We start from the raw sequence: 13380 nt of genomic DNA, 5'->3' as shown, positions 1-13380 counted from the left end.
TCAAAAAATTTAACACAAGAACTCATTTCAGGAAGGGAAAATGTTGTAAAAATACTTAATTATTCCTATCCTCATGATATTCATAATTTTGAGATGAATAGTGCCTCTACACTGTTGGATACTTAGTCATAAATTTGAAAGTTATAATTTGGAAGTGAATATAGGGCAGGGGTTCCAGATTCCCCACAACACAGGAATCCGTATTCCGATTATAGACATAAATCTTTGAGTAGTTATTTCTCCTTGTTTGAGAGATTTGAGGGTCCGTTTTTTATTCTTCGAATAATATAAATTATTTTTGTCTCTTTTTTTAATATATGTTTCACTTTCTGTATTGTTTATTTTTGGTTTTTCATCATTTGAAATTTTATCTTTTTGTTCTAGGTTGAACCTCAGGCAGACTTGGGAACGAAGAAATAAGATTTGACAGGTATGTGAAATTAAAATTTATTTAATTATTCAATTTCATTTTATCATTCGTCATAAAAAATATTTTATAGAATTGCTTTCAATTAATAAGGGGATGTAATAACTGATTACCGCATGTGTAAGTATTCCGCGACCGGATTGTGAAAGATGTTTAGTTCTATTGAACTGTACGTCATTACCCACTTGCAAATTGATTAAATTTACAGATCAGGATGGGAAGGACGAGTTTTCCTTCTGTTTACCTACTCTGATAAGGGACGTGACGCCATGCAGGTTTGGGCGCAGGTCCCAGTGTGCTCGGTTCGGAACGTTGTGGGTTCGATTCCCTCTTGGGGCAGTTAAACATTCATTTTTTGGAGGTCCCGAAGAATAAATCTTGACATTCCCACCTTGGTTAGTACTCGGCGTCAACCCAGGTAGCTGTCAGGGATTGGCAAAAGGGACCACTAGGCCCACTTGCCGAACTTGTTCCCCCCACCAAATACCAGTACCAGTACCAGAACTTATTTTGATACGACAATGCCGGTACGTTGTTCCAGTACGCTCCTTTACCATCACATCTTAGGGTTGTCAAGCATAAGGTATATGACATCAACGAATTTAACGAAGCCGGTTTCATCACAACAAGCCGTTCGTAAGTGATTTCCCCACAAGGAGGAGAGTCATTTTAATCCTACTTTATTTTTACTTGGCTAATGAGGAGACACATTGATTAGAGTAGGCACCGTAGAGAAGTGATGACAGGACCTATACTCTTTCAGGGTTACAATTTGCTACAACAGCTTTGTTTAACTATTCGGATGAAGAAATAAATATTTAATTAAATTAAGAAAATAAACGTAAGGGAAAGTTGATCGGGTGTAGGAGTATGATCTGGTAAGGATATGGGGTATACATGTTAGGAGTTGAAGTTCTTCATTTTGGGACCGGCACTTAATGAAAAAAGTCTACGCCCCAGGCTGGATGCGAACCCCGACTGAGCTACTGAACTGTCGTATTTTAATTTAGTTATAACAGTTTGCATACCAAAAGGTTTTTATAAAACTATAATTACTGACAATTATTTATTTAACAAATTTTATCCATTATTATTATATATATTTTTTAAAATTTGATCTAAATAACTGACAATGGTTAGCAGCATAAAAAACAAAACAAAAAACCTTACATGTTATATAATGTATGTAAAAACTGAACATACAGATTAAACCAAAATTTTGGGTCTTCGATATCTAAAATGTAAAAAGTTTTGATTTTGAGGTCATAAACATATATATTTTTCAATTATATTTTCTGAAGAACGACTTGAAAATACAGCATATCGTTAAGTTTCATATTAAAAATATTTTGTCAAATTCCGATAAGTAGAAGTTTTTTTTGGGTCTGAATGATTGTTGTCGTTTTATGTGAGTATGTTTAACGATTCTGTAAATGTATAGTACTTATATCCAAACTGGTTTTAGTCTTAGTTTTTATCCTTTTTTTAATTTGGAGCTCGACTGAGTTGTGAGTGCATCAGATTTAGTTTCAGGTTTAGTGACTTAATTTTTTTATTAATATTTGGACACCATGTTATTCCTAAGTCCGATCAAACGTTACCTCATTGTTTGTATACTGACCTACAAATTCTAACGGTAACTGAAAACCTCGCTAAAATATTTTCACAAAAAACTAGTGGGACACCAAAATACGCTAAAAGGAGGAATGGCCAGGACTATCTTGACTTAAAGCATAAGACTAAAAGGACATGAACAAAGTACCTACTAATATGAAAAACTTAAAAAGGTTAGGGAAGAGGTACGTAATTTGGTCGAAGGGAGGGGTTTTACATAGTACTTCATCTAGGCTGAGTAAAAACAAGATGATAGCCTATACCGTATGAATATGAATACATTGGAGGATAAAACATTAAAATATTTTACTTAATTCTTTTCATATTTTGAACTACCAAGTTCTCATACATTACTGGTTGTTTTCTAGTTTTTACTTATATTAGCCCTAATGAAGACTTGCTACTTAGACCGAAACGTTGGCATGAAATAAAATGATCCAATTTGCAGTGTTTTGTTTTACTCGTCCGTTTCCTCATTTCCCCAAACCAACTTCTCCTTTAATTACATTGTCGATCAACTACATCCACACAAATTTGAATGTTGTTTCAAAAATGTTTTCCCCCATTAATTATGGAACGTTAAATTGAATATGAAGTTGTTTCTAGGCTAATCCAGCATACATTCCTCTTTCAATCTCATGTTTTATACTATCTTAAAATAAAAGTCGTCGATCATCCGACTGTAATAGACGTCTATTAGCTCTAGCCCAGTGGTTTCCTGGAAGCGACAGGTCGAATTCTGTCCAGCATGGAGAAGGCTGGGGGGTCTGATTCCCGCCTAACTGGCCCAATTCTCGTGGGTAATGTGTAGCGAGAAGACTTTGGTAGAAATTGTTTATCATGTGATACACACAGACACAGGCACGAGGGGAGCTAATGACTTAATAGCAGCCCTGCAGAGAAATAATTAGCATATTTTAGATTCCTCCCGAGACGGCTACACGGAAGCCTCCCGCATACCTCCTCAGTTCCAATTAACATATCCGACCATCTTTTTTTCTCTTTTCCATTCTGAGCCATTCGGAGCTAAGGAAGAATTCGGGCCCCCCCTTCGCCCAGAATACCTTCATTAATTCAGGATTAGGAGGAGGAGGTCCCACACCGGCGACCGTCTCCTGATATCCTTCTATTACAAGAGTATTAGCTCCCAAAGCCTCCTTAATTCCACGGCTTCTTAACACTTAGTCCGCCGGGCTTACAAGCTCTCTGTCAGTAGTGCTCTTCTGTCCAGTCCTGTCGTAAACATTTTTATCAAGAGAGTCGATAACTATATTAACTCTCATCCACGGCGATATATGTTCAATAAAGTTTCCTTAATTAAAACTACCTTTTACATTTTACTACAGACACCTTAAGTTGCCGATTATAAACAGTATACCAAACATCGTTAGTAATAAAAAAATTAAATTCAACGATTAATCAGTTTGGAAAACAAGTAACGATATTATATGGAGAGAAAAACTACGAATAAACGTTATTACAAAACCATTATTATTCGTTTAATAATTCGTTATACCTATAAGAGTGATTTATAGGATAAGTCCTGTGGAAAAAAGAATGGTTAACTTTCGTTGGCTAAGAATTGCGCACAATTTGGTGGGTTTTTGTTTTGCTCCTAGAAGTATTGATTTGTTCTACTTCTATTTTTTATCCCATCTTTTTAAATTTGTTTAGATTCAGCTCTTCAACATGTATTCTCCAGTTTTTCGTAATTATCAAAGATAAAAAACTTTTGGTCACATGTCTTTGACATTTTTTCTAAGATTCAGGCCTTACCATGATCCTCTCGATGGAATCCAGTTCGAAAAATGCTGTGCTAATTAAAATTGTTCCTTTAGATGGATTTCTGTTATATACAAGTGTCGGTAAGGATATAATTCACAGTACATATTGTATTGAGTATATCAACTATTCATTGACTAAAATATTTGCATCTTCTAGTATGTTAGAATATGCTGTCTCTAAGAGCTCTTCAACAACACTTTAAGTATACAAACGTAAAAGAGGCGAAACCTCAATCTTAAGTGATTTAAAAGCAAACTTCTTCGATTTTTTATGTTGACTTTAGGGTATGCTTTGTATCTTAGCAGCACCTCGTAGAAAATATAGTGTTTTTTTTTTTGTTTTTTTTGTAACATGATTATATTTATTGAATTAATATTGTTTCTAAAAGATTCAAATTTGTAAAACGTTATGCAATTTAGTAAAGTACTGCAGGGGGTGTATATTAAATTTGTCTGGCATAATTAATGTATGTTAAAGTTAAAATAAAATAGGCACTGAAACAGATCTTGTGGACGTTTGAATATATATATATCCGTTTAATGGAACGGAAAACGTTTAATGATAATTCTCTTCTTCGTTAAATTTCATTTTTTAAGTTAAACGTTGTATTTTTTCTGGTTTTGTAGTGTTTATGAAAGGTTCAAGTAAATATATTTCTCCTAAACTTTTCCCCTCTCCTTTATTTTTTATGTCCTAATAATAATTTTATTTTTTAAATAAATAAAATGGTATCCATGTTAAGTTTCAACTCTCTTTATTATATCAACAGTCCAACCTTTCGGTCAATTCGGCCATCCCCAAGGAGAATCTAACAATTAACAGCTTATTACTCATTCATTTGTAGCAATTTAAACAACAACCATTTTATTAATAATTTAATATACCTTATATATAAATTTACACCTCAATCTAAATTTAAAAATATTTTGCAGGCTATTCTGCCCAGGTCATTAATTACAAGTCAAATTACCCTATGAAAAAGTCAATAGGGAATCACATTAATTATTAATAAGCTTACCTAAGCTTATGATGAGTTACCTGTTTTGTCACAATTTCATTAATTTTTAAAACTTTTAATCTTAGATCAATTTACATTATCAACTATTGTATAAACAAACTATTTTTTACCTTCCATACACTCAGATCAAGGGTGTTATTAAATTATTTCAAATTGCATTGTGGTCTAAATTTATTTATTACATTATTAAAATACATAATAAAATTAATTGTAACATAAATTTTTAACCATATTTTTCATAAATTTATTTTGCTTAAAATCTATCCATAGTGGTGGTTCAAATACCTTGTATCTGTTTTAAAATTTACTGTAGAATTGATGTTCTCTGAGATATAAATTGACTCAAGTATTTTAAAATTATGGTGTCATCAAAATCATATTCGTGTTGGTTTTTAGCAGCATGCTTTTTTACTGGGATCCTTCTCCTTATTTCTTATATCATTTCTGAGTTGATATGTTCTATCCCCCTGCAATTGCTTAGTTTTACCTATATAGACAGCTGGATAATTCAAACACGGAATTTTATATTTCTGACTGACTTTTTACACAAATTATGTCCTTTAAATTGCTATAATAATTTTTAATTTTATTGTTAGGTCTGTAACATAGTGAGTATTCATAAACGTCATAATCTTTAAATGATTTCTGGATATCTTCTGATAAACCCTTTATGTAGTTGAATCCATAATATTTCTTATTAATTGCTATATTATTTGTTATTTTATTTTCCATTCAATCTTTGGAATTTTTAAGGTTTATATCCCAAATTTTGTAAATTAATTTGTTTGGGTAAAAGTTATTTATTTACAAATATACCACTAAACTTGGTTTATAAAATAGTAAATGATAAATGGAAATAAAATTAGATACAAACATAAAAAAAAATTGTTTTTAGAGGGCATAAAACCAAACAGTGAAAATGGCATATTTAAGTATAATAGTAAACTATATAGGCAGCTTTTTGGGGTTCCAATTTGAGGAAATTTATCATTATTAACAGCAGGATTAATCATGAGTGATTTAATAAAAAATGTAATTTCCAAATCAGGAATAATGGTGAAAATAATGTTTGTAATTATTATAATATGTAAATAAATATTTGTAATGTCTGGAAGGATGCATGCACAAGTCCATGTGTGACATAAAATGTGTGTATATATACACTGGGTGTACCATGACCGGCGGACTACATTTAGGCTAGTGGTGATCATACATCATACACAATACATTTCGTTCAAAATTAACAGATTAAATAGGCAGAAGAGGGTGAAATTAATGTTTTCGGTCTTTTTTTAAGGTGGTCATGTTTTTTGTTGAATAGGAAGCGATTACTAAAAAACTACTGAAGGTAATTAACTTCCGGTTTCACCATCGTAAAGTATATAAACTTCTGTATAGGAAATATAGATTATTTTAATTAAATATATCGTAAGGGGTCACACGGGTGGAACAATGGCCTACAGATTTTATAGAATTTTTATTAATAATAAATGTATCCTTTTTTTATTAGTCACCTGTTACATGAAAATATTTTTTCAGCACTCAGAAGGGCCAAATATCGCCCTCTTCTAAACTTCTACCTTTAATTTCGTATTATTGAAGAATAGGTTTCTTTTGTAATTGGCCAACATTTGGCTCCTGATTAGCCAAGAAGTGTGGTGTATAATTAAATGTTTTAGCATACTTAAATTCGTTATGTAAAGAGGTGATAGCAAGCCTGAAAGACAACAAAAAAGTTTGTATGATCTATGGTCCATTGTACACAGAAAGTAAGAAATTTGTTTTGTTTTTTTAAACAAATTGGGTTTTTTATTATATAGGAAGTGATAAGCAAAATCCAAGATAAGTTGGTAAATTGCGGAACAATAAACTAGACAAAATTAAGTTTTCAAAAAGTAGAATAGATCTTTGTTGAAACCATTTGAAGATTTGTCGATTTCAATTCATTCAGGTGTAAGATCAAGAGGACTGAATTAAAAAGACTCAAATATTAGAAATGGGGCCGCCCATAGCTCAGTGGTTAAGACACAGTCTTACCAATTTGATGTCTTTTGGCGGTGCCGGTTCGAATCCGCCCTGGGACGTTTGACTTTTTTCATTGAGTGGCGGTCCCACAAAATGAAGAACTTTGACCCCCAACCATGGTTAGGCAGTATAGGACTCTAATGGGAGTCTTGGCCGGAAAAGAACAAAAAAAAAAAAAAAAAAGATTAGAAATGGTGTATAGCTTACAATTCACTGACAGTTAACCGACAATAGAAACGTTTGTTAAATGTATTTTTTTATATGACATCATATGGAATAACATAATACTAATAAATGACGTAATTAATCACTTATCTTTATTTTTTTACTTTTCTGTAATACAGCTTGAATATAATGAACACTTCTAAGGGTACGCACTTTATGAGGTTGAGTGGATGCTGGAGGGCTTCCGCACCCACAGGATTGACTCATTACTACAGTAGCAAAATAAATAATCATCTGTCACAGCCGAATTCGTGTTGGTAGCACAGTGCCTTACCACTGAGCCACGCCGCTTTAATAACATTTATTACATGTCATCTTTCGTTTATTTTCATTAAGTGTCAATTACCATATTTTCATCTTAAACCATTTACTAAATCAGGAAGTTTGGCTTTATATCTGACATCGTATTTTTTACCATTCCGGGATTTCCCATATCATATTTGAGGACCTTTATGCATCTAATATATTGGAATGTTCAATTTACCTTTGCTAACATAAACATCTAGTAAATTGTTATCCGCTTTGGCTAATGTATCATTTAAATTAATTATTTTTGTAGAAGTGTGACAGTAATTCAGTATAAGTCATGCCAGTCAACGTAACTTTTTTTTAATCTCAAAAACTCGAACAATTTGAACAAGTAAGAGATTCTTTATTATAATTTTTTTTTTGTACAAGATTGATTTTGATTTATTTTGTACGTGATTTGTGCAATTGATCTGTAGGCAATTGTTTTTAATTTATATATTTTTTATTGCCACTACTTTTCTATTATTATAAATTTTCATATTCATATGAATAATTTTAATAATTACCCTTGAAATAATTTCAATAAATTGTTAATTATTGACATCTTAGATTTCATTTCTTTGTGTTTCTCACAGACTAAACTCTATATTTATATTAACTCTATATTACCATCACTTTCTTCCTCGACCTCATTTAGTATCTATTAATATTTATATTAATTTTATTTAGTACAGGTATATTTAATGTTATATTTTTAGATAGAGTATACGTTATATTGTATATTATATAAATAAATATTTATTTTGTTATTTGTTTCTATTTCCATATCTAGACATGGAACGCCTTTTATTATAGATACACACACATTTATTGATTCCTTCCGGTACTGTAAATATTTATATCAGATTGAGAAATGGTATTGTTTAGGTCAAAGAAAATATTATTACTTTTTTTTTTTTTTTTTTTTATTCCTAAAACGGGCATTTATAATATTTTTAAAACAGATACCAATTTTGGACAAAACAAGATTACCTGTGTTCATGTTACTACTTACTTCCCAAGCCATTTTTAAATTAATTATTATTGTACTAGTTTGGTGTAGCTGACTCGATGTAGATATTATTTAAAATATTAATTATATGCTTTAATTGTGTTACTGAATTTTAAGGTTATGGTAAGTATAAATAATTTGTAGATTCTTTATGTAATAATTTACATACTATTTCTGTGTTAGGAAGGTTCTAGTTCGATGTTTATTATGATGACTATAAAGCAGTGGGGATAGTTGAAATTGATCTATACAGTTACTAGTAAAAACTGGTTTATATAGTTTGCTTTTTAAAACTTTTATTGGAATAATACATTCTACCTCACTCAAGAGCAATAGATATCTGGGATGTAAGAACACCATCATACCATATTTGCATATTAACTAAAAAGTTTTTTTTTAATTTTTTTTTTATTTATTTGTTGATATTTACAACTGTATAAAAAAATACAACCAGTAAATTTGATCATAATGACATATGATATGATACAGGATGTAGAGAAACTACCCAGTAGTAGAACTCTAAAACAGTTTACAATATAAGGTCACGAGGCCATCTTCTTTTCAGGCGCCTTGGAGGATTGCCAGGAATGGAAGAGGAAGCAAGGTTAGAAACGAGTGGGTTTGGGTGGTTAGGGAGTTTATTATGGAAGAAATAATATCGGTAACTGAAAAGTAAATAAGTAATAATAATACAATAAAATAATTAAGTATACACTATTCTTTTTATTTATTTATGTTTTTATTTTTTTCGGCTGACTCCCCTTTGGAGTTCTACACTGCCTAACCATGGTTGGATGTTAAAGTTTTTCATTTTGTGGGACCACTACTCAATGAAAAAAGTCAACCCCCCAAGGCGGATTCCAACTGGCACCACCAATAGACATCAGATTGGTAAGACTGTGTCTTAACCAGTGTTCTTTTTCTTCTTTTTATGTCTTTATTGAAATTTAGAACTGTGCATAATAATAAAATCAGTAAATTTGATGTAAGAAATTATAAACTACTAAAAAATAAAATCATCATAAATAAACTGAGCTAAATAATAGAAAATAATAAAACAACTAATTATAGGCTCTAACACTGAAAGAAAATGTAAACCAAATCTGAAAATTATAATATAAATTTATTATTAATAAAATAATATTTTGCTGGATATTGATCAATGAACCGAGTTACGTTCAATAACGAGTTACATTCAGTTAAAGTAGTAAGATTATTGTGCGAGTTCTTCCATTTCACGTATCTTTTCAGGTTAGGAATTCATTCATTTAATTAATATACTTAAATCATTATTCATTTCCGTAGTTTCTACTGTAGCAAATAAAATAAATTTACTTTCATTGAGATATTTTTTTTTTCTAGTCAAAATGAATGAGAAATAATTGAGGCGTTTACAGTAATAAAAAGGCAGCTCTAATTTTCACATTTTTGTCAATCATATCCATTATATCCGACTAAAAAAAAAAAACTTTTTGGTGATGGAAAAAGTCAGTTATCCGGCCTTTATTGCAAGCGATTTCTACTTACTAGTAATACCTCAACTTGAGTTAATGGTTCAAGAAAATTGTAGCTCATAAAGTTACCTCCTTTATTTGACCGATTAGAGTGGCAGAATGTAACTAAGGATATGTCAAATTACAAAAAAAACAATAAATTACAGGTGGCATTATCAAATAAACTAGGAGAAAGATCAATTTCATTTGCATATCGACTGGATATGTAAGAAAACTTTCTTCTTGAATGGTTTACATTTCTAAGGTTCTTTTACTCCTCCAATAATTGTAAACTTTAACGATGGACCGGGTAAGTCAAAAGTCCAGGTACTCTGGATTTTCACAGTTTGTATTTTGTGTTTCTATGTTGTTGAGGGCACTGAACACAAATTTAAAGTTTCCCATCTCCCAGCATTGCCAGAAATTTAAAAACAATTCCCCAAATAAATATGAAAAAATCAATTTTTTCAGATTTCCTTCCATGACATGGAAACCGCACTGTTTAATAATTCTATATACATTTGAAGATATCAACCTAGATTAAATTACACGGGAGTAAATGTGAGTTAAGGCTAAATGAACCACTTTGTGGCACGCACCAAAATTAGTAGAATTTGCTTATTTTCTCCAGAATGAAACGTCCAATTTTCGATCTGTAAACGGCGTTTTGTGTTGTATAAATATACAGTGCACGCTGCTTGTGTTTTAAATACACCCATTAAATTATTAAGAAAATATAATGCGGAAATATGAGTTTACCATTTTTTTATTAAGAATGTTGGGTTATAGATACTAGTAGGACCTTTCACTGATATTAATAAGACACTACGCATTATTAATGTTAATATGGTTATATCATTAACATATCCATGTACTTATTTCGAAAATGAATATTGAATGATTTACAAGAATTCAGAAATATTTATTCTATCCCGAGATTCTTTGATTATCAAGTTATAAAAATAATTCGATATTTCTTCTTTTAGACATAAAGTATTAATTTCATGCTGTTTTCACCCAGTATAGCTTCTTATTTTCCATCGTAGTATTTCTTGATTTAGCTAACCAAATATTACTCCTGCCTCACTCTTTTTCGGTTTCTATTCTCGTAAACCTGATTAAAATGAAAGTTGGTATCTACTGTGTCACAACTCTCAAGATATGATGACTCCGCTTTTCTCTGTATATCACTCTTATCAATTATGAATGAAATCATAACTGATAAGCTTTTTCTCAATGATTTAAATTTTTTTCCGCTTAAAGGAGTTTCAGTAGTTCTGTTTATCATGAAGATAGTCAAATCTGTGATATAGGCAATTAATGTTGGTCGTCATTTTTTTTTATTTCTTCGGTTGTTGAGTACTCCCATGGTACTGAACTGTCACATTCACACATATATATTATATCACACAACAATTTTTTTTATAATATGATCCGTATCATTCTTTCCTATATCCCTTGAGGTTCATAATGACAAAAACAAAATCATGTTTCAGCTGAAAGCATTGGATGATAAACATCAATTAAAATTGATTCATTCCCTCAGACAATTTTTTCAGTTTTTTTTTAACCTTAAATTCTCGCTGTTTTAAGTTTCTCTTCATCTATCGGAACAAACTTTGATTCTGACGGAGTATTAGAAAATGGGTCTGCCTCACCTCCTTGCTGCTCCTTAATCCTTTCATGATTAATATTCCAATAGGAATTTAATGCACTTGACAAACTATCTTGCATTACTGAAATGGAAAAGTGCTTTCTTCTATATAAATTGATATCTCTGAGAATTACTATGTCTCATCTGTTCCAAGAAATTAAGAGTGGGTAAACCGACGGGAGATCAAGTGGGCGTCCTCTGTATACACTGGCTATACAGTTGGTCAGCTCCGTACTGTTTTGGATCCCAATATAAACTTCATCAACGGTTCCTCAAATTATGAAACATTGATAATAAATATTAAATAATTTTTTAATAGAATGAACAATACAAATAAATTAAGAATCAAAACCTATATCAATTTAATCAAAGCTTGTTCCCATCTGATTTTTTGTCGTTGAAAAATTAGCTATCACTACTTCTATTTTTTCTTTTATGCTCTCGTCCTTTGCCGTAGGTTATTCCACATTCCACAAGCGCCATAACAAACTGATTGATACGTGTTCATATTCCTATATCTTGAGAGATAATTAAAAAAAAAAAACTGTAGTTCGAGATTGAAATAATTACTAAACTATTTTCCTTATACGCATTTCAAAATAACAAGATTATCACAGAGAAATAAATCTACATAACTTAATAGATATAATTTTCTGAATAAATGAAAAAGAAAGTTGATTTTACATTATACGATACGGCAAGGTGTTAGTCAGGCAAGATAGCAGGGAGGTTAATGTAATGAATTATAATCAGGCATGATTTATGCCAGACAAGCCAATCATAGAATTCAGAACTTTTTACAAGATGTTTATCACAATCTATTGGGAGCGATCGTCATATTGTTAAATGAAGAAAGCTCAATAGTTGTCTTTTCGTAGTTAATCCTTTGCAAATAAAAAAAAACTGAAAGTAGACTTTCGGAAAATTCCACGTGACTAGTTGGTTGATGAACCGAGCTGTTTTATTACTTTTGGTCGACTAGGTACAACTAACTTTTGCTGGCGAAAATTATTTATTTATTTTTTATAAATAACTCCTTAATTTGAATTTCGTTAAAAAAAAGTGGCTATAATTGCAATGGCTTTAATATAATAATAAAACAGTAGATGAAAATTATATAACTCGATTTTTATTTTATTTGGTAATAATAATTTATTTACTATTTTATTAATATAATTTATTGTTAAAGATAAAGAAAAAAAATAATAAATAAACACTACAAACTTCTAAAATTAAATAATAACTAAATTATATCGTTAGTATTATAATAATAATTTTTTTTCTTTATTTACCTTGCATTTAGATCAAAATGCAATGGTGCTTTATTTATATATTGATGTCTTAAACATTTCGGGGAAACCACATTTTTTAAATTTTTCTATTGTACAATTGCATAAAATCAATTAATTTCATCTTTAATTGTTTAACAGAAATTAGTTTTTTAATGTAGCTAACTTACCTAATCTCTACCAGTATTGTTGAGTGAGTCAACGACTAGAGGCAAGATAAATAAACAAAAAAATTGTAATAATAAGATCAGAAAGAGAAATAAATTAATAAATAATATTGTTAAATACCTGTTACAACTTATAAGGTTTAATCATTAACTCTCTAATTTCCTTTCAAGGATGTATACAGAAGTGCAAATTTACAATATCTCTTCTACCGTTTTCGGTTCTCATTTTGATAATTGTGAAGTGTGAAAAAACTAGGTACAACATTTTTACAACTGCCAAATTAATGTTGATATGATTTTTCCTAGCAAAATTCTCGTAACAATAATACTAAATTAATATTAAATTGAATTGAAAGAAATAGAAGTGAACTCTGTAATTCATA

Source organism: Halyomorpha halys, unplaced genomic scaffold (genome assembly GCF_000696795.3).
Source record: "Halyomorpha halys isolate HHAL.00 unplaced genomic scaffold, Hhal_1.1 Scaffold434.1, whole genome shotgun sequence".
NCBI lineage: Eukaryota > Metazoa > Arthropoda > Insecta > Hemiptera > Pentatomidae > Halyomorpha > Halyomorpha halys.
This window is presented reverse-complemented; position numbering follows the sequence as displayed.